Source organism: Callithrix jacchus, chromosome 5 (genome assembly GCF_049354715.1).
Source record: "Callithrix jacchus isolate 240 chromosome 5, calJac240_pri, whole genome shotgun sequence".
Lineage (NCBI taxonomy): Eukaryota > Metazoa > Chordata > Mammalia > Primates > Cebidae > Callithrix > Callithrix jacchus.
Genome location: NC_133506.1, coordinates 163,239,955 through 163,262,051, shown reverse-complemented (window position 1 = coordinate 163,262,051; position 22,097 = coordinate 163,239,955). Strand labels below are relative to the sequence as shown.

The 22,097-nt window shown below is 41.8% G+C and overlaps 3 long non-coding RNA genes across 4 annotated transcripts; 2 read left to right on the top strand and 1 right to left on the bottom strand.

Moving 5' to 3' along the window:
• The first annotated feature begins 590 nt into the window (after window positions 1-590).
• Window positions 591-5,762, top strand: LOC108592017 (uncharacterized). 2 transcript variants are annotated; one of them, XR_013536455.1, is made up of 4 exons: window positions 591-749; window positions 831-921; window positions 4,376-4,486; window positions 5,047-5,762. It is a non-coding gene; the product is annotated as an uncharacterized LOC108592017 (long non-coding RNA). The 2 variants fall into 2 exon arrangements; XR_001911995.5 differs by having other exon boundaries at window positions 648-921.
• Window positions 5,763-13,921: 8,159 nt separating this feature from the next.
• Window positions 13,922-21,772, top strand: LOC144582902 (uncharacterized). The gene is made up of 2 exons (XR_013536454.1): window positions 13,922-14,363; window positions 17,940-21,772. It is a non-coding gene; the product is annotated as an uncharacterized LOC144582902 (long non-coding RNA).
• On the bottom strand, window positions 17,769-21,677 carry LOC108591946 (uncharacterized). The gene is made up of 2 exons (XR_001911923.4): window positions 21,494-21,677; window positions 17,769-18,044 (listed from the first exon to the last, which is right to left on the bottom strand). It is a non-coding gene; the product is annotated as an uncharacterized LOC108591946 (long non-coding RNA).
• Window positions 21,773-22,097: the final 325 nt, after the last annotated feature.

Genomic DNA, 22,097 nt, shown 5'->3' with positions numbered 1-22,097 from the left:
CAGCTACTGGAGAACAGAGATCAAGCCTCATTCATCCTTGTGTCTCTGGTAATTACCTGCAGATAATAGGCACCTTATGAACCCTTTTGAGAGAGAATAAAAGAGAGGAAGGGAGAAAAGAACAAAAGGAGAAAAGAAGAGGAAGAGATTTCCCAGGGCTTTCTTTTCTTTCCAGATAATAAATGCATTTTGCAAATAATATTTCAGGCAAAAGCTCTGGCCTTTGTTATCTAAATCAAGCAATGAGTAATAGTGAGAATTTCAGTCCAGTCGCTGTGCAAGGTAGATGCAGGGAACATGGGAAGAGGGGACAAAAAAGTGACCTGTTATGGCATAGGCCAAGGCAGAGCAGTCACGTCCCACCAAACAGGGCGGCCATGGCATGTTGCTGCATATGGCACTTTGCCAGCCAGGTCACAGGCAACATGCCATGGCCTCCCTGTTTCTGGCTTGTTTCTGACTGAGCAGTCGTGTGGAGAAATGAAAATGAATAGAGAAATTTAAAAGGTGACCTAATTCTCTGCTGAGGGCATTTCCAGTCATAGGTCTGAGTGCATTTTAATTATACCTGGACACAGGGGTCCCCACTCAGACGTAACCGCAGTCCCGAGTGGACTGTCCCTGTGGCTGTAGTTGTCTGAGCTTGTGCTTTTCTCAAGAGCCTGACATCACACGGATCGTTAAGCAACTGTGCGGAGGAGCCGCTGGGCGTTTCCATAGCAACCTGCATGGGTTGCCTGCAGAGCTTGGTAACAAGAGCATTTTATTATGGGTCATTAAGGGCAAAAGGCTTGATTTACCTTATTTCCTGTAAAATCCTATTATTTCAGGTGTTACATTCCACCTCCATCTATGCTGCTCTTCTAGAAAAAAAAATCATAAATGTGGATTATTAGATGGAGAAACCATCAGAGGCTTCAGGTAAGCACAGCCACACAGTGATCTATAGATAAGAAAAGTATTTTGCCCAAGGGATGTGTGGTCCAGAGGTACCTTAGTGTTCTCTGAGGCCAGAGAATTCTTGCTGCGAAATGTGAAGTCTGCTTTTTATTGTCTGCTCCCTTTGCCTGAGTCATGCTTTCGACTGGCCTTGATGAGGGTTCTTGGATTCTGCGTTCTGTTAAATAAGTATCGCCAAATCTGGCCTGACCGTTCCTTAGCCACAACCGCTGCTGTCTCGGGTGTCTTATATTCCAGAGTGACCAAATGCAGCAAATGGCAGCCCCATCCGTGCTGAAGCACATAAAGCTCTAGAAGGGCGTGAGCCTCTCTCTCTCCTCTTATCTGTACTTGGGAGCAGGGAGACTAAGCATTCAACTCTAGTTAGTGTCTTTCTGGTAGCCCAGGACCCTGACCAGTACTGCGTGTGGACCTGGAGCAGATGGACAGTGATTGTTTTTGAAGTGTGATAGCATTAAGTTTAGTTGGGGAAGGGACTCCGGAAGGTCATTGACCCACAGCTCCATCTGCTCTCTATGATTAAATATATCGATCTACAGAGGCCATAGCACTAATGCCGTAGAACGTGCTCAAGCTTCCAAACCCACAGGACCCAACGATAGCTAACTTAGGCCTTTCTGAATGCTCGCAAGTACTTCATGATTACGAAGATTCTGGGGGTCTTGCCCGCCAGGATGAGAGCTGAGGACTAGAGACAAGCAGCGGTGAGGTTTAATTCTTAAGTTTTCCGAGTTAATTTAGTACTGTAAGGAATACGTGAAAAGCTTCCCTGCTCAGAAAAAGCATTCCCTAAAGACTAGAACAATGGGCATGGCATTGAATTAGTTCACGATTTCACCGGCATTTCACACCCTCCTCCAAGGATGCGGTGATGGATTTCAGATGACCCAAAGCAGAGCAGTGGCCAGCAAGTGGGTGATTATTCATCCTCTGCTTATAAAGAGGATGCTACTGAATTGCAGGTTTTTTTTTTTAGATGGAGTCTCACTCTGTAGCCCAGGCTGGAGTGTAGTGGCGCAATCTCAGCTGACTGCAACCTTCGCCTCCAGGATCCAGTTCAAGCGATTCTCCTACCTCAGCCTTCCAAGTAGCTGGGATTACAGGCACAAGCCACTATGCCCAGCTAACAGCCTATTTTTTTAACAAAAGACTCCCTCCTCTTAATATTCACCAGAACTGTTAGAGCTAGAAAAAGTAGATTTTTGTGTCAAATTTCAATCTTTGAACTATAGTTGAGGCATCCCTAATAGGAACAGTGCAATCTCTTCTATTTGGGTTGAATGACCCAAGGCAGAAGGCGGGTCAATGAAGACAATGTGAAGAATGTTGTTGGGTGTATTTCCTGGTGAGACAGAAGGACCAGAAAGGTGAGAACAGTTCAGATTCCTGCTGAGCAGCACGAGGCACCAACACATAGGACCTCCAGTGTACCTTCAAGTCCAGAAGGTATGACTTGAGAGTTAGAACGAAGAGATTGTTTTACAACTTGCTTTCCTTGCCCCACCAAAGGGTTTAGGCTAGATCAGATTTGGAAAATGAGGTAGATATACGCTCTCCAGTATGTCAACACCTAGAGAACAGAGGCGAATATGAGTTTTAACTGATAGTTTTCTATCAGCAGTTACCTCTAGCTAAAAGGGTTGCAGCTACATGATGTGTTAAACCTCCCTTTAGAATAATTGCATTTAAGACGTCCCCTATTTCAGAAGGGGAATCTTCCTGCTACGTAAATCAGTGAGTATACAAATGATCAGAGTGAATTTTAGAGTGAAAGGGGGCAGTTTTACAGGCAGCTCTCATAAAGCATTTAAAAATGAAGAACTGTTTTTCTTATGTAAAGATAACTGAATAGGAATGGTATTTACACATTAAAATAATGCTTTACAACCTATGTTTGAAATTTCCTCTACAATACATTAAGATAATTTCTGTTTGGTATAAAATTTAAGATAAAATTTGTATGGTTAAATCTTGTGAACAGAACATATACAGAGCAGACTTAAGGAATAAAAACATATTAGACACAATTATGACAAAAAAAGAGATACAAAATTTAAAATAGAACCCAATTTGATAAAATGGAAAGGTTCTAAAGTTGTAGCGGTGTTAGTTACTTCTGAATGTGCCCTTCCCTTGTATACTTCTGGCTTCTAAACAGAAAGAATTAACAATGATCTGTATTACCAAAAATAACAGTGAATTAATATGACAATGGCTTGAACAAGATGAACTAATTTAAGGAATGAATCTATTATATCTTAAACCATTAAAAATTAAAATCATCCTGTTCTGAATGAAAGGTCCGACCTGCCTATGCCCATATCTCAGAGAAGATTCCTCTTTCATATTATTTCTCTTCTTAATAGTTGTGAAGAAAACTGTTAGAACTTTTTCAGGTCTATCTCTCCTCAGTTCCTGAAGAAATCATTACCTTGCCAATTAGCATTGGGCCTACGAAAAACCAAAAAGTATTGTTGAAAATGAAAGGTTTCGTTATTTCAATACTTGGGCATAGTCAAAACAGTTCCGTGAATGATTTTTCTTTTCTTTCTTTAAAAAGGAAAAGTCGTATCTATTTATGGGAGGAAATTTAAGCTAATACAGACTCCTGGCTTGGCACTTCTTTTTGCACTGCTCACTTAACACTCCCGATTCCATACCTCTTGCTAATACATGTGACCACATAGTATATTAACATAGTGACATTACACTTCCTCAGCGTGAGACCTTTTATTTTTTGATTGGATGAAATGGTCAAAGGTGTCAAAACAATCCCCTTATAAGGTATCTTTATAGGCTAATTGGGAGTCAGCAATGGTCAGGCCTGGAGACCATTTAAGTCACAGCAATTTCCAGGGCCGATTAACAAAGAGATCTATAGTGAAAATTCCATAGACTATCAAAGCAGAATAATAGCTTTTCATTGTCTATGCCTGAGTCTCAGGGGTTTGAAGGGCTTCACAAATGCCACCTAATGATTTTCTGCAGCGTCCTGGTAGGATAGTAGGACGTTTGCGTGCTGACTATGAGGCACGGTGTGCAATGGCTACTAAGACACTTCAGTGCGTGGTATTTATGTTAGTAATGCATTAAGCCATGCTGTTTTTGACTTAATTTTGGGGACTTTAGGGGCACGACACAGGTTGATCATACTCATTAGTCAAAGGCATGCTATTAGCATCAATCTGAGAAAGGTCCTTGATTTGTTTTAATACCTTTCCATTCATCTGCCATTTCTCATCCTATTCCTTTCCCTATTCTACTGGAAGAGTATGTAAAAGTGTGTCCCATCCTTCCAGGTCCACCATATGTAAATGAGTGCATTATGAGCCAGCAATTTTGCCCCTGGAAGCAGACCCCAGAGAAAAGCTAGTACAGATTCACAAGAAACTGTGCATGTGTTTCTTTTTCACAGAATTGTTTGGGGAACTATAATAAGTTGGAAGCCACATGTGTCCATCACCAAGTGAAGAGATGCATAAATTATGGCATATACACATGGCAGAATACTATGTAACATTTGGAGGTAAGGAATTAAAATCTCATATAGTAGCATGAAAAATGCATGAAACAGAATGAGATCTAGAACACAATGTCAGTTATGTAAAACTTTCAAGCCATACACCCAAAACAAGGCTAAGTATTTCTCAGGATACATGATTATTTCTTGTTTTTCAAGGAACAAATGGTTGTAGTTGACTAAGAATGAAGAGAAGGGCAAAGAAAAAGAATAAATGTAAGAGAAGGGGAGGTGGAGTGGGCAATGGAAACATTTCATTAATTACATACCACACAACACAAAGTATGTTACATTCATTCTCTTATTTCAAACACATTAAAAACCTGTGAGGGAGATGCTATCATTTCCTCTCCTGTTAGTTGAGGCAAGAAAGACTTGAAAAAGCTAAATATTATCCAAAGTTTCACTGCTAGAAAGTGGCAGAGTCACCATGCAGTCATAAATCTTCATGAGCTCTGTGCTAAGGTAAAGTTGAGGTTATTCATTAAGAATTTCCCCACAGCCAGTTTTCTGTTACAACTCTATGTCAGCTTTCAAGTAACTGTTAATGATTTTTGTTTCCCAAGTATCTAGATTCCAGGAAGTATTAAAAGCAGAAGACACAGCTGGCCACAGTGGCTCACACCTGTAATCCCAGCACTTTGGGAGGCCAAGGTGGGCAGATCACCTGAGGTTGGGAGTTCGACACCAGGCTGACCAACTTGGAGAAACCCCATTTCTACTAAAAATACAAAATTAGCTGGGCGTGGTGGCATATACTTATAATCCCACCTACTCGGGAGGCTGAGGCAGGAGAATCACTTGAACCCAGGAGGCGGAGGTTGCGGTGAGCTGAGATGGCGCCACTGCACTCCAGCATGAACAAGAGTGAAACTGTCTCAAAAAAAAAAGTAGAAGACACAAATACAACCAACATGAATATATTCAGCTTCCTAGAAACAGCCATTTGTGTCTGATCTATACCTCAGCGCTTCATTAATTTGGTTAGCGTGAGTTGATATCTAAGAAACAAATAGGCTGAATGCACCTCAAAATCTAATTTCCTGATGTGGGAAAGTGAGAACGTTTCAATGTGGCGGCTCATCTGCCTTTGCTGAATTTGAAAACCATACTCGACACCATGGATTATCTCTTTTTAAACTGTAGATTTTTCTCAGTAGATTATTAAGCTTCTGAGAGTATGTGTTGTGTTTCTTATTAATATAAAATATAGTATACTTAAACTGTAAAATATTAAAGAAAAGTGTTAATTAATTGTAACAATCCATTAAATTTTCTTCCTGGAAGTTTTATGCGATATGTCTAGGTTGCTAGAGATTGCATTTAACAGGGATAAAATCTCTTGGCTATAAATCTAAGTAAATATAATTTTTTTTTAAAAAGTCCATAAAGCCAGGCCACATAGCTGTCATTGAGTTGAGGCTCTACTTCCTCGATAATTGCTTGGTGGAATTGTCTCGTGGGAGCTCCGGGGAAGATGGCACAAAGGCTGCTTCTGACCAGTGAAGGAAACGAAGACAAAGGTGAATGGATCGTTGCACTGGCGTCGCCAAGTAATTATAAATGCTTGAGATTTTCACTATTCTATTAAATGTTTTCAGCATGTAATCCAAAAAGAGAAGTGAAAAGTTCAGTCAGGAAGCCATGACAGAGAGTATTGTCTATTGATAATCTCATATGAATCCTCAAAAGCTGGAATAAAAAAGAGGGTGGAGTGGAAGGGAGATGAAATTTGTCTTAGGTAAGCTTTGATATTCATGGCTCCAGAAATAGAAAAGGAATTGAGTAGTAATAGTGGAAGGCAAATACTTTCTCTCAGATATTTACTAGTATCTAGTACAAAAATCTTTTTATTTCCACTAAGAAGAATATAATTAAATGATTCTACATGGACTCCATTTTTCTATGTAAAGCAATGGTTCTTTGTGTTTGGGGGTGATAAATGTCTTTTAAAATTTCACGAAAGTTAAAGACTATCTTTTTGAAAAATGCACATTCATGCATCATTTTGCATAAAATGTCAGGGGTTCATGAATCCAAAACCCAAGAGCCTAGGTTAAAAAGATCAAACTTACAGAGTGTACAGCAACTCAATCTACATTTCCCTCACCAATTCTTTTAAATTTTTTAACGTTTTCTAAGAAACACCTTGACATTTGCCATTTTTGCAGGTGTTCACAGATTACCCTGAAAGAAAATCAATCATCCTAATTCCAGCAAAGCCTCATTTTGACATAATTAGATTTTGTTTACTTAATTGGAGCTGCCATTGAATTCGGCAAATTGCACACATCATAATGGCACTTCCAGGAACTAGTGCCAAAGGACACAAAAAATATCTGGTTACCAAGGAGAAGTCTAGTGATGCCTTGTACTTGTGGAAGGAAGGCAGTGTTAGTCAGCGGCCATACAAAACCAATAGCAGACAACTAAGCACATCCGCGGGAGTATTCCAGTGGCGTAGCTGACACTCAATTAAAATATTCCTGTCTAACCCCCATGACGGGTACATTATTAAGGTTTAATGCAATCATATTTTGGCAGCAAATAGAAATGTTATTTCCCAGGTGCACTGAATCAAATTGAGAACATTTGTTAAGTGATGAGATCAGTTCTTTGTCTTAGGATGATCTAATGAGAAGCATTTATCCATTAGGAGAGGCTTTAGATTTCAAAGCTGTATGTGCTACTTACCTGCATGTTCGTCTCCGTTCTTCAGTGTCCTCAAAACAGGGGTGCAACAGAGATCTAAGGTACCGTTAAGAATCTGTTCATCTAGCTCAGTCATGCCTAACGAAGGATGCCATTTCCTACTTTCAGTTTTTTTTTTTGAGTTGCTCCTGTGTGGATGATATTATTTAAACCAACATAACAAATTCAAGCTAGATAATGAGAAGTCAGGAGGCATTACGAGGAGCCCTGAAACAGGAAGGCAGAAAGACTGGGTTTGATGCCTGGCCCTATCACTTAATAGCTGTGTCAACCTGCGTAGTGTCTGTGGGCTTTAATTTCCTCACATACAGAGTGGAGGTAAAGTGCTTATCTGTTAGGGATTTTCCGAGTTCTCACAGTAGCCGTTATAGGGAAGTATGTTTTTTTCAACATTACAAATGTACTTTACATTTACCTTTTTAATTCTTTGTAGTATCAATGAATGCAATTTAAGAACATGAATATTACCGCAAGACCCAAAACAACAACAATTTTTTTAAAAAAGCAGTTTCCTTTCCAATCCTGCTTTCCAGGGACAATGACTTTCAATCCTTTTGTTCATTTTGGACTTTATCTCCATTTTTATAACATGCTGATATCAGTTTCTGGATGTTTCCTCACACTTAGATGTTGTATATTGAATTTGTCAGTTGGATGAAATTGCTTCTTCTACACCACCCTCAACACACACACACTTTCTTCTCACCCATCCTCACCAAACAGTTATCACAATTTGTGTTTAAATAAGTTTTCATTATTATGGCAATAAAAATGTTTAGAGCTGAGCCATCTAATCTACTATGAGGTCATTCCCTTCTTAGACAACTTCATCTCGTATTGTTTGTGTTTATACATATGCCTTTTCTGTTTACCTTTCATTAATTCCTCTTCTAAATCTCCCCCTGAACTACAAATACCCTCTGAACATGATGAAATGCATCAGGTTCAATTTCTTTTTCCTATAACCTTCTTGCAATCCTTTGCCTTTCTGCTATAATTATGACCCTTCCTTCCTTCCTCCCTCCCTTCTTTCTTTTCTTTTTGTTCTTTCTTCCTCTCTTTCTCCCTTCCCTTCCCTTCCCCTTTCCCTCTCTCCCTCCCTTCCTCCCTCCCTCCTTTCCTTCCTTCTTTTCCTTTATTTCTTCCTCTTTCTCCCTTCCCTTTCTCTTTGCCTTTCCCTTTTCCTTCCTTCCTTCCTTCCTTCCTTCCTTCCTTCCTTCCTTCCTTCCTTCCTTCCTTCCTCCCTGCCTCTCTCCCTCCCTCCCTCCCTCCTTTCCTTCCTTCTTTCTTTTCTTTTATTTCTTCCTTTCTCCCTTCCCTTTCTCTTTGCCTTTCCCTTTTCCTTCCTTCCTTCCTTCCTTCCTTCCTTCCTTCCTTCCTTCCTTCCTTCCTTCCTTCCTTCCTCCCTGCCTCTCTCCCTCCCTCCGTCCCTCCCTCCCTTCCTTCCTCCCTTCCTTTCTTCCCTCTTTTCTTTTCTCTTTTTTTGAGACAGGGTGTTGTTCTATCGCCCAGGCTGGAGTGCAGTGACATGATCATGGTTCACTGCAGGTCAACTTTCCAGGCTCAAGCAATCCTCCCACCCTAGCCTCCTGAGTGACTGGGACTACAGCTGCATGCCACCATACCTGGCAAATATTTGCATTTTTTATAGAAACAGGGTTTTGCCATGTTACCCGGGCTGGAATCTTTACTGTTTCTATGGGCTCCTAAGGATAGATCCTCTACCACAACCTGCTGATTTCACTTTTCTCCTGTGATTAGAGCCCCTGCTTCCTACATTTCTTTCTTGTTAGTTCTTTCTTAATTTAGGTAGAGTATACTATCTTGTTGCTTCCTAAGAAATTATGTGTGAAAGGTAAATTTTCGAGACTGACTGCATCTGAAAGTGCCTCATTTTTAATTGAGACTTGAGTTGGGTATAAAAATAAAGGTCGGAAATTGTTTTCTTGTGGAAATAGAATGAAGAGAGGTATGTCTTCCTCTGGTCAAACACATTGTTTTATTGTCTGCAAGCTTTCGGCGTTATTCCTGAGAAGACCGATGCCATTCTAATTCTTAAACTATAGCGTGTGAACTGCTTTTTCCTCCCTGAAGATGTGTAATGTTTTATGGCTCATGAATGTGATAAAGTTCCGGGATGTTGGCAGCTTTGTTGTCTTTTCATTTTGTTGTGCTGCTGTGCCCCTGAGGGCCCTTTAATCAGAATTCTCATGTCCTTCACTTCAGGGAAAATCTCCTGCGTTATTTACACGGTAATTTCCTCCCGTCTGTTTTCAAGTCCCTTTTCTAAGAACACTGCTAACAGTTTGCTTTTTTGTCTGATTCTACACTGACCCCTTAAGAACAACTTAGTATCTTCAAATTCTAATTTCTGGAAAGGATGGACACAGCAATGCTGACCTCATAGGGCTGCTCACACCAGTCAGTCAGCCACTGTCAGCCACAACACTGGGCCCTAACTCAGGTCACAGGGATGCAGCTTTGCCCATCACTTACACAACCAACCAGAGAAAGGATTCTCACACTGCTCTATTTTTTCTTCTTTCTCTCCACTCTCCTTCCTCCTTCTCCCTCTCTTGTTCTCATTTGTCTTTCTCACTTCTCTCCCTTATGACCACTTGGCTCTTTTCCTTTTTCACTCTCTTTCCTTTTTCCCTAAACTTCACAATCTGTCTCCATCCTCAAAGCCAGGGACACAAACCCCTGAGCATTGTGCCTAAACATTGTATAGTGCAAATTCCACTGAAAAGGTAGATTTTATTTTTTTGACATAATATAATGCTGTATTTATTTTCTTGTGCTGCCATAACAAATAACCGAAAATCTAGTTATCTTAAAACAACACAAAGTTATTGTCTTGTGCTTCTGTAGGTCAGAAATTCAAATATGAATCTCACCGGACTAAAATTAAGATGTCACAGGAGGCCAGGTGTGGTGGATCACACTAGTAATCCCAGTTTGGGAGGGAGGCCGAAGTGGGAGGATCACTTGAGCCCAGGAATTTGACACCAGCCTGCACAACATGTGGAAATCTCATTTATGCTAGAAAGAAATAAGAAAAATATGTCAGCAGGGCTGAGTTCCTTTCTGGGAGCTCTGGGGAGAATTTTCCACCTTCCAGAAGCCATCCACATTTCCTGGTTCCTGGCTTCTCCCTCCATCTTCAATGCCAGGAACAACAGGTCAAGTACTTCTTAACAGTGCATCTCTGCAGAAGTCGATTTTTATATTGTCTTTGAGTTAGCTAAGTCATTAGAAATTAGTCTTTGTATGTTCCAAAGGCAAAAATCAACCAAATCAGCAAAAGATTTCTAGTTAATTGCAAAGTTTTATTAAACACTTAGTATTTGCCATTCATTTTGCTGTGTTATCTGATTGAAGCCTTTTAACAAGTCTATGTAATAGATACTCTTCTAAGTCCTGAGTTAGACATGATGAAATGTGGGGAAATTAACTTCTTTAGGCATGGAGCCACAAGAGAGGCTCATTCACCAGCCTGTCTGGTTCTCAGGTCCATGCTGGTAACTAATCTGCTATGGCTTCCTGAAAAACATTGTTTAAGGCATTAACACAACCTGCAAGGCAAGCTCAAGTACTCCAAGTGCGCATACAATTTTAAGATTGCCTTCACATTTTTCACACCCTCTGCCTGTTTAGCAATACCTGCTCTTCTACCTCTTTGCAAATCTCTAGATTCAGAGACGGAGGGGTTCTGTCAGCTCCCTCCCTCATCCTGAGCTCTCCCATCCTCATGGGAAAAGGAAATACGGAAAAAGTAGAGTTTTCCAGATTGTTTCCAGCCTGGCTTACTTCTTTTTGGATGGAAACATTTGGCAAAATGATCTTTTTAAGGCTCTTAGAACAATTACATGCAGCAAGCTTCTTAGGTTCATTAGACAGAAGTGAATTTCATCAGTTCAAGCTCCTGGTCAGTGACTGCGACTGCTGTTTTGAGCTGTAAATCTAGTCTGACTAATAGAGGATAATGAGCAAAGTCTCTCTGCTCTCTCTTCACTGTAACTCAGCTCTGTATCATAGAACAAAATCTCAATTCTGACTTCAGATTTATGCTGAGCAGCTCGTCAGAATTTCAGTTGGCATTGTGTATGAGGGTAGGAGGAGGTGCTACAGTTTGGGCATAACTGAGTTTTTTTTCAAAAAAATTTTTCTTTCAAGTGACTTTAACCCCTGATTCATTTTCAACTTGGAAAATATATCGGGTATATAATGGACTTTTAGAGCGATACTTCGGCAAGCACAATTTATAATCCACTATCTTTTTCTGTAAAGGCTTTTTTTTTTTTTTTTTGAGACAGAGTCTGGCTCTGTCCTAGAATGCAGTGGCACGATCTCGGCTCACTGCAACCTCCACCTCCTGGTTCAAGTGATTCTCCTGCCTCAGCCTCCTGAGTAGCTGGGATTACAGGTGCCACCACTATGCCCAGCTAATTTTTGTATTTTTAGTAGAAACGAGCTTTTGCTATGTTGGCCAGGCTGGTCTCAAACTCCCGACCTCAGGTGATCTGCCCTCCTTGGCCTACCAAAGTGCTGGGATTACAGGCGTGAGCCACCTCACCGTGCCTGTAAAGACAACTTTCAGAAAGCTTTTCTGTCATGTTTTTAAGCTGATATCTTCTTCTGTGACTGCCACGTCAACTTTATGCCTTATTTTCAACATCCTTAGGGTATTTTTAAAAAATTATTGCTTCAAAGTCTAATGAGGCCAGGCGCAGTGGCTCACACGTGTAATCCTTTGGAGGCACTTTGGGAGGCCAAGGCAGGTGGATCACCTATGGTCAGGAGTTCAAGACCAGCCTGGCTAACATGGCAAAAACTCTGTGTCTACTGAAAAATGCAATAATTAGCCGGCTGTGGTGGCATGCACCTGTAGTCCCAGCTACTCAAGAGGCTGAGGCAGGAGAATCACTTGAACCCAGGAAGCAGAGGTTGCAGTGAGCCGAGATCGCACCACTGCACTCCAGCCTCGGTGACAAAGTGAGACTCTGTCTCAATCAATCAATCTAAAGTCTAATGAACCATATAACGGATATTCTAGAACATGTTCTGTCTTTCAAAGCTAGTTAAGTCTAGTATCTGTTTCATAACAAACAATAATCCCAGTGAATGTTCTGCTGTAATTTCCATGGAGAGAAATAGTGCATATTCTTGTGGGTCCCAGGGTTCTTCTGAATCGGTTCAGAATCCAGGACAAAGGGTAGCTCGTTACTTTTAGCAGTAACCACCAGGTGGCCTGTATGGTGGGTGTGGGCAGAGAGGCAAGGTCAGCAAGGTCCCTGAGTATATTGAGTGAAATGGTGCCCTCCCCTTCTCACTCAACTCATGTCCACCTGGAACCTCAGATTGCTACCTTATTTGAAAATAGGGTCTTTGTAGTTATAATTAGTTAGGTTAGGATGAGGGAATACTGGATTGGGGGGGCCTCAACCCAACGACTGGTGTTCTTATAGGGAGACAGATGGAGACACACACACACACAGGGAAGGTGGCCATGTGACAGTAGAGGCCGGGCTGGAGTGATGCAGCCGCAACGCCAGGAGCCACCAGGATCTCAGCAGAGGCGAGGAAGGACTCTTCTCCCTTCAGAGTGAGCACGGCCCTGGCAACAGCATGACTTTTAACTTCTTGTCTCTGAAACTTTGAGAGAATAATATTTGTATTGTTTTAAGCTGCATAGTTTGGGGTAACTTGTTCCAGCAGCCCTAGGAAATGAGTGAACTGAGGACTTTGTCACTAAACAAGGGCAGGCACAGTCAAGACTGTCCTCTTACTCTGGACTCCTGGGCAAAGGACTCTCAGCAGCTACGCTGTGGAGAGCAGGTGAGAAGAGTGTCCAGGGGGCTAAAGCACAGCGACTGGAGATGGGAGCATCTCATTTCAAGCAAAGTGCAGCTGCTGAGATGTGAGGAAAGACCAAATCTGACGTGATGCTGGGGATGCAGAGTTACAGCCACAGATTAAATAGACTCCACGAGTAAACTGCGAGGGAAGAGCCTCTGTAACATGGCGATCTTCTCATTATACCAGGATGCATAAAATTAGGGCCACTGAGCCCAGCCTGAAATTCTGCAAAGTGTTGAACCACAGTAAATGGAAAGCTTTTCATTATAAATGATATGAAGGTGTTGCTTGGGGAAATCCAAGCTCGGGACGTGAGCCGAGACTCCGCTCTGGCTGCATTTGGTCATGTACGCTTATGTAATAATGAAATTGATACACTCCTTCCCTATTTGATGGTCAGAGCCAAATCATTTTTTAATGGTCATGCTTAATATTTACTTACAAGCAGTCGTCCAGAAGGCATGGATTTCACTGGGGAGCTGACCTTGGTGAGGAGCTCTACTCCCTCCACGGCCGCATGGGTCCGGCTGCTGGGGCTGCTTTGAGCTCGTTTTCTAAAGGGTGTTGGTGCTGGCCAGTGAGAAGCTAAAAACAGTTACTCTCACACACAACTCGGATTGATTCAAGACCCAGAAAACAAAGATGCTCTACATTAGGACAGAAAAGGTAACTGGAAACTTTTCTCCAGTTCTGCAAAACTTTTCCCAAACATTATCTCTTCACACAAACTCTTCTAGACCCTCAAGGCTTTTAGAAAGTAGTGATTTTCTGGTCTGGATTCAAACCAAGACCTAAAGCCTGGAGTGCCTGCCAGGCCCAACCACGTGGTGCTGCCCAGTGTCCAAACTGCATGAGTCTGCTCCCTTCCCTCTCTTAAAACCAGTGAAGCTGGCCCCAAACCTTATTTCTGAATTTTTTATGGTTCATTTTTCCCGGAGGAATATGTTACATTCTGATTCTATATTAATTGAATCACAAAAGAAGCTGTTGAGGGCATTTGATTTGCCAAGCTGTTGAGGCGAATGGTTAATTGTCTGGAATTCAGCTTCCTGGAAAGGCAGATGGAGGAACAGGAAGGCTAAAAATTAAAATTAAAAACTAAAGGAAAGAGGGAAGAGAAGAGAAGAAAAGGAAACCAAAGGAGAAAAAACTATAAAATGGAAGATGGAGAATGTGTAAAGAACACGCCTTTGGGTTGTATGTTCGTCCGCTAGGGCCACCACAACAAAATGCCACAGACTGGGTGGCTTAAACAACACCTATTCATTTTTTTCACTGTTTTGGAGACTGGACATCCAAGATCAAGGTACAGGTAAGACTGGTTTTGGAGGTCTCTCTCTTTGGCCTACAGATGTCCCGCATCTTACTGTGTTCTCAAATGGCCTTTCCTCTGTACGTGTACCTCCCTGGTGCCTCTTTCTCTTCTTATAAAGATGCCAGTCATATTGGATTAGGGCCCCGGGAACAGGAGCAAATGACCTGATGTGAGAGATCAGCACTTGGTTCCAGCCTTGATTTCTCCCTTGGCCAGCCAATTCCCAACACCTAATGAGGTATGACTCATTCCACTTAATGACTTCTTTAGGACCCTGTCCCCAAATGCCAAGTAACATTTGGCACTTGGGGTTAGGACTTCAACATATGAATTTGAGGAACACAATTCAGTCTCTAATAGGTTGTTTGGAGACTACAGCTATGCCTTCCCTTGTTTAAACTGTTGATCTCATTTCTTCTTGTTTACTATGGACTGAAATGCTGTAACAAATGACCTCTCAGAGCTTAGACTAGGCCTTGCCATTAGTTCATCCTTTTACTTAGGAGAAATTATGTCCAGATAATAGCAAATTCGTGTGTCAAATGCACACATTATGTGCCATTCACTATCTTCACAACTACACCCAATTTTTATCTTTGAGAAAAATAAGGTTTAGAGAGATTAAGAAACTTGTTTAACACCCTGAGCTAGCGGATTCAGCACTCAAACCTAGATGTGCAGCTGCAAACTCCAGCCTTAAGCACCAAGCCACAGTGCCACGCCTGGAATTGAGGAGAGTGATCAGATGTGCTCTCGGCATAATTTAGCAGCAGCAAGCGGGTTTTAGCCCTTGGATAGTGTGGTGAGGTGGTCTGCTTGAAGAAGCAACCATATTTTGTCTTTTCAAATTTCCTTAGATGTGGGAAATTTTCCACCCCCACTCCCTAAGGGAGAAAGGACAGAAGGAACAGCCCTGCTTCTCTCTACCTCATCCACTTATGATTCCAGGAAACAGGAGCAAAGGACCTCATGTGAGAGCTCAGCACACTTGGCTTCAGCCTTGACTTCTCCCTCCGTCAGCCAATCCCCCACACCCTCATCTTCTTACCGCTGTAGTAAACCTTCCAGAGCAATCTCTTTCCCTGGAGTGGGAGAAGCCCCACAGGGGTCCTGCTGAGCCAGGAACCATGAGGGCAAGGATTTCCAATTCCCCACGAACTATAGGAAGCAAATTGGTCACACATCCAAAGTCACATTTGCCAGTCAGTCATTTTTATTAGTAAGAAAACAAGTGCTTCGATCTGCATCTTTCTGTCTTATTTCTCAACTGAGTTCAAATTCAGAGGGATGTAGGCGGTTTTTAATTGGCCTCTCATCTACCCAAAAAGAATGAGAATGAATTTTGGAAGCATACAGATCTAGATTTGAATCCTAGTTCTTTCCTTATTAGCTGTATGACTTTGGTTCAGTTACTCAAATTCTCTGAGCTTCAATTCCCTCATCTTCAAAGTGAGAGTCATAGTACCCACTTCACAAGACTGAACAGCTAAATGAGGTGAAGTATAGAAATCTCTGCACCTAATGAGTATTTAACAATTGTTCGTTTCCTTCCTTCTTTTCTCTTCCTCTTAATCACAGTCCAACTTTCATGAGTTATTTTTATTAAAGAAATGTCTTTCCTGGACTGTAACCCTTTATTACAAATATTTAACTTGATTTTTATGGTATCTCATAGGTGCTGGCAACAAAAGTAAACTTGTATAATTAAGTCTCACCGAGTTGCTATCTTCTGTAGATTGGGTCTTTATACCTTAAATCTGTCCTGTTGGAAGCAATACATCTGATGGAATTATTTCAACAGCATGCAAACTTTTTAATTGTATGATTTGGTTGTAATTAGCCCCTTTCAAGGAACTTCAAAATCAAAATTTGAATATGTAAACAATGTTAAACTTTGTAGAATCTGCAGTTATTATTTTGGCTTCAATTCAGTGTACAATACTATTTAGAGAAGGTGAGAAAGGGATAAATATTTTTAGATTTGAAGCAACTCAATCTTTCACATTTCATTATTCAATTCTTTCACATTTGTTCTGATGAGAGAACTAAAAGCTCAGCCTTCAGAGGCCACACAATGTTGCTTGCCCAGTGGGTCCATGATTAAATGTGTTCTCATGTGGAAGGAGAGCAAAACAAACAAACAAACAGCTGACAGATGACAGCTGAACATTTCTCACTGATGTGCAGCATGACTCTTCATTTGGAAGTGAAAATGACAAACAGGTGTGTGACATTGGCGTCAATAAGCAGTCAGTCCCCATGAACAGATCATGGCGGCTCTGCCTTCAGGCTCTGGGCTTAAGCAAATTTCTGGTTCAAGACAGATGTGCCTTAACAGCGCCCTTTGAACCCAGGGTTTACAAAGGCTCTCTCTCAGGATGTAACAAGCCGTCACGGAGGCAAAGACTAAGACCAACTTAGACAGATCCATGGAAATTTTGATTTAATTCCTGGCTCAAAGCTTGAGCTCACCAACGCTAATAATGACAGGGGACAGTGGCAGTCCTAGGTGATGCCGAGCATCCCCCAGGGAGTTTTGCTCCCTTCTCTTGGGTGCAGACATTGGTGATATTACCCGTCTCCAACGTGGACTTGCTCAGCGTTGATCTCTGCCTTTCCTTCACCTTTAGATTTCTTACTTCACTGACCCAGACCAAAGAAAAGAGAAGTGAGAAATAACAGGGAATAACTCTGGGTGTTTCCTTGAATTCTTGGGGATTGTGTGACCTGAACCAATGAGGAAGAAGGGTCTGCTAGTGGGGAGAGGAACACACCAGTTGGTTTCTTCTGTGCCTTCAGCCCATCCTCAACGACCCCCTCAGAAGTCCATCTTTGTTTCCAAAACTCAACACAATTCTTTAAGAAGGGTCACAAAAGTGTTGGCCCTTCCCCCTCTCCTGTTGGCTTAGAAGTCAGAAAAGGTCAAATAGAAGAGAAACAGGGAGTGGGTGTGAAGTCCCAAATTCCACCCCACTGTAGTGATACTCCCAGTTTTAAAGGATGCTGATTTAGTATGTACCCAGCCTCCTGTGTTGACATAGGGGTTCTAACGGCTGTAACTTTGGGGTGCCACCAGGGCTGGGGATTTGAAACAAAGTAAAGATGCCATTTCTGTGTTTTCAGAGAGCACCCAGCTGTGGTTATCTTACATGTTTAGTTTTTTAAGTGTGCTTGAACTTACTCCACTGTAAAGAAACTTCATCAGTTTTTCTTCGGTAACTGGTGGAAAATCATATGAGATTGTACGACGGTTATGCGCCATCTTTGACATTCCTAATCGAACCACTTGTTGGAGCAGTAAAATGTTATTGGATGTTGCTTGCCTGGAACGTGGCTTAGGTTGCCAGCATTAGACAGAAAGACCTGTAGTATATAAGTAGGTGTGAGACTGTTGAGGTCATACTTATTTTAGAATTCAGTTTATTCGAGATTTCAATAGTACAAAAACAATAGTATATCTAATATTTCAATTGTATAACAAAATACATATGCCCTGTGACAAGGCATGTCGCTGTGACAAAAGTTAGTACACCATAGCAGCAAGTTTGACATTTGCTTTTTTACGTTTAACAGGAAAAGGACTTGGCCTCTGTGACTCTGTGGTGAGGATGAAGGAGAAAAGCACCAGTTGGGGAAGCCGCTGTTGATGTTTCCCTGATCATGGAGAGACTGTTCTTCCTGGGAAAGGAAGTCATGGTTAGCCTCATGGCAGAGAAAAATTCGAATCTGTGGCAAATTTAATAAGGATTTGTCCTTACATCATATTTCACTCAAAAGCCAAGGCAATTGATGAAACACAATCAGATCGTAACACCCTGGTATTTTGCTAACATTCCCACAAGTCCCACTGGAATAGTGAAAACAACTAGAATTTAATGATCACCCCCACCTTTTCCACTAATCATTGACACGGTTATGATATTATCTGGTTGTCTGCTTTGCCTCTCCCATTACCCACAAAAAGGTAGCTCTCCACTAAGCGACCTGTGTTAGGTGCTGAGAGGCTTATTGGAGGTAGATTTAAACATTATGGGATAAGGTGAATTGTTGCACAATACTGTGTCCTAGAAATTCAAATGTTCAAAGTCTTGCATAGTTATCAGGTATTATGAAACTTCTCCTGGTTTGCTTTGTAAAAGTAACCAGAGTCTTCCCAAGGAACTGACTGTATGGTTGTTGGACAGTCTAAAATGTCACTAACTTGGGATACTCCTGGGTGTTTCCTTTCAGAAATATTATCTGACCCTACCCATACACTTCCTGCCCTACTCCCTGTCGGGACACTGACTATGTGACATCTCACAAAGGTAGGAGCGCTATTAGACCATCACTGGTATTTTGGTTTACTGGACTCTATTCTCCTTCCCTCAAAACTTTGACAGAGGAAACTTCCTTCCTGAGCTAAACTATTGTGTTGCTTGCGTATCTTGTCTTTGTTCTTGCGCCTCATTACTCACTATCAGAGCTCGATGATGAAATGATAAAATCTTGAGTCATTTTAGTGATAGGGCGGACTACCAGCTATAAAAGTACTGACGCACGTGTCTTAAGGAAACTGAAGCAGGCTCATCGCTTCTTTTCCTGTTTCCCTCTGTAAAATGTCTTACTTTGGCATGAGTGAAACATTGTAGCCCAGCATTTCTCAAACTTAGCATAGTGAATGCATCAAAATCACCTGGAGAACTGATTCAAACACATACTTCAGGCTCCCACCACAGAGTTTCTGACTCATTAGGTCTGGGCTGGGACACACTGATTTGCATTCCTAAATTTCCAGGTAAAGCTGATGCTTCTGGTCTGAGGACCTCACCTTCGGAGCCCCAGTTAGTCACCTTATGTGAGACCAAAACTATTTCTAGTTTAAGTAGAAATCCTGTAGTCTTAATATTTCTGAAAAACACTTTCAAGAATGCTATTATTTAATATTTAGATCAATGGGACTTTAAACCAACTAGGTTTAAGATCCCCCATCTGTCTAGTATCTATATTTCTAAAAATATGAATGGTCTCGTAGTATGCTGTAATGACAGTAATGAGCATTAACCGAGGCTGTAAAGCTCTGTATGACACTGTGCTAGCACTTTGCATATATTGTATGTAATTCCTACAACAGTATAGCTTCTTAGAAATTACAGTTAATATGAATGGGAAAACTAAACTCACAGAGGTTACAGGTGACACAGTGGTTACTCTGCAGCTGGGATTTGAGTCCACACATCTCTGTGCTCCAAAACTTCCATTATTTATTTCTTTTTTTTTGAGACGGAGTTTAGCTCTTGTTACCCAGGCTGGAGTGCAATGGTGCGATCTCGGCTCACCACAACCTCCGCCTCGTGGGTTCAGGCAATTCTCCTGCCTCAGCCTCCTGAGTAGTTGGGATTACAGGCACGCACCACCATGCCCAGCTAAGTTTTGTATTTTTAGTAGGGACGGGGTTACCACAACCTCCGCCTCGTGGGTTCAGGCAATTCTCCTGCCTCAGCCTCCTGAGTAGTTGGGATTACAGACACGCACCACCATGCCCAGCTAAGTTTTGTATTTTTAGTAGGGACGGGGTTTCACCATGTTGACCAGGAAGGTCTCGATCTCTTGACCTCATGATCCACCCGCCTCGGCCTCCCAAAGTGCTGGGGTTACAGGCGTGAGACACCACGCCCGGCCAACTTCCATTATTTCTTGATGAACTGAGTGGGTGTTTGTTATTCCTAGAGTGTGATAGTTGCCATCACTTAACAGGGGTGGCTATTCAAGACCACTTTTATGGAGGCTGATTGTTTGTTAAATAATGTACTGAAGTGCACTAACTGACATTATAGTGCATGCCGCCGTGTACACACAGGTATCGGCTACAAGTACAGGAGGTCTCCCGCCGGCTTTCCTTCATTAAGAGAAACTGGATGAAGCAGGGACACAGTTGATCACGCTTTTTAAAATACAAAAAATCAAAGAGCAATTTCATTTTCATATTACATTTTTTCACATATATAAGGTACAATGCAATACGGAATAAAATTTGAAGAAATGTGCCTAACGAGAATGTGATCGTTCGCATTTCAGCCATCACCAGCCAGTGCTACCCGAGAAGACCAAGCCTGCTTTCTTTTCCCTCCTTGAGCACTTTTGAGTTATCGCCTTGCTTTTTGATTACAGACAAGTCCCAGATCTTTCCCTGGTTGATGGCACCTCCAGGAGCCCAGCACAAAATTCCCTCCCCTGCTTCCCCTCCCGTCTCTCTTTCCAGAGGCTCTTGAAGGTTTCCTTTTGTTTCTGATCCGTCTCAGGTAGTCCCCATCACTGACTCGATTTTCTGTCATTTCATCACTGAGCACTGATGGTGAGTCATGAGGCACAAGAACAAAGACGAGAGGCTACAACCAACACAGCAGTTCAGCTCAGGAAGGAAGCGGCATCTCGTCAAAGTTTTGAGGGAAAGAGAACAGAGTCCTGTAAACCAAAATGCCAGTGATGGTCTAAATAGCGTTCCTACCTCTGTGAGGTGTCACAGTCAGTAAACCCGACAGCTCATCCTTTTCTAAAGGACAGCTGTTTGCCCATCTCCTGGGAAGCTTCAGACTATTTGTTTTTTCCTATTCTGCAATCTGTCCTTTTCAAGGCAAGACATAAAGGGAGAAGAATGAGATCTGGTCATAAATATGTCTTTCCTCCTGGCTTCTCACCCTTGATCATTTCCTGCCAGTCAGAAAAATTACCTTTCCAGCAAGCATAGAACCAGTTCTTCGATTCGTGCCAATTTTGTGACTCGAAAAGGGCACTCTTCTTATTTTTGTGCCCTTGAAAATACTTGGGTCTGCGGGAAATGTCTGGGAGGATTTGCTTTATCATTTTCTTGCACGGGGGGTTCTCAGTGCCCGGCATCCTCTCACATTTAGGTCCCCATTAGGGTCCGTGCATGGTCTGTAACACTTCAGAGCTGCCTTTTCTCTTTCCTGATTTCCATTAAGCAGAATTATGTAAATTGTTTCGTTTTGTTTCTAACCATGAGAAAATATAGTTATGAAGGCAAAAGTGCTCATATTCTTGGCTATGCTGCCCTCCAGTCAGTGGCAGAAAATATTTATATTCCCCCAACTCCCACTTGGGCTCTCACCTGAGGTAAGCAAACATACCTTCTCATGGTGGAAAATCAACAAAAGGGACAAAAAAATCATTCCTGACCCAGGAGCAGAGTCTTCATGGTGTTTCTGATCACTCCAGCCCATGGCATGCTGGGCTCTGAGCCTGGATCTTCACCCCTTTTCGTCTTGGCTCTCAACACAGTGTGTGTCTCAGGGCTTGGCCTGGTCAATCTTTGCTCATAGTTCAAGATTTAAACTGGTTACCACATAACCTTCTTTTTACTCCAAATGTTGCATAAGACAAAAATAAAACTATGCACTTGATCATAACCTGGCACCCACGAGTGAGGTTCATGTCAGTGAAACTTTTGAAGAACAAAAAAGTGGCGGGGTAGGGCAGTGGACAGCAGGTAAGGCGGTAGCACCAACGACTTCCGTAAACAAATATCAAATTCCATCCTTCCAGCCTCTGCAAATAGCAACCTCATTCTTTTTTTCTTAGGTAAACATTTAAAAGTCAAGTATCTGGAACCATACACTGGATAAAGAGACATTTGTTTTATTTTTCTTTTTAAAAATAATCAAATAAGAAAAATTATTAACAGAAAAGAGTTTGAGCGTAAATGCCCAGTATCATAAAAAAGATTCGTACTTA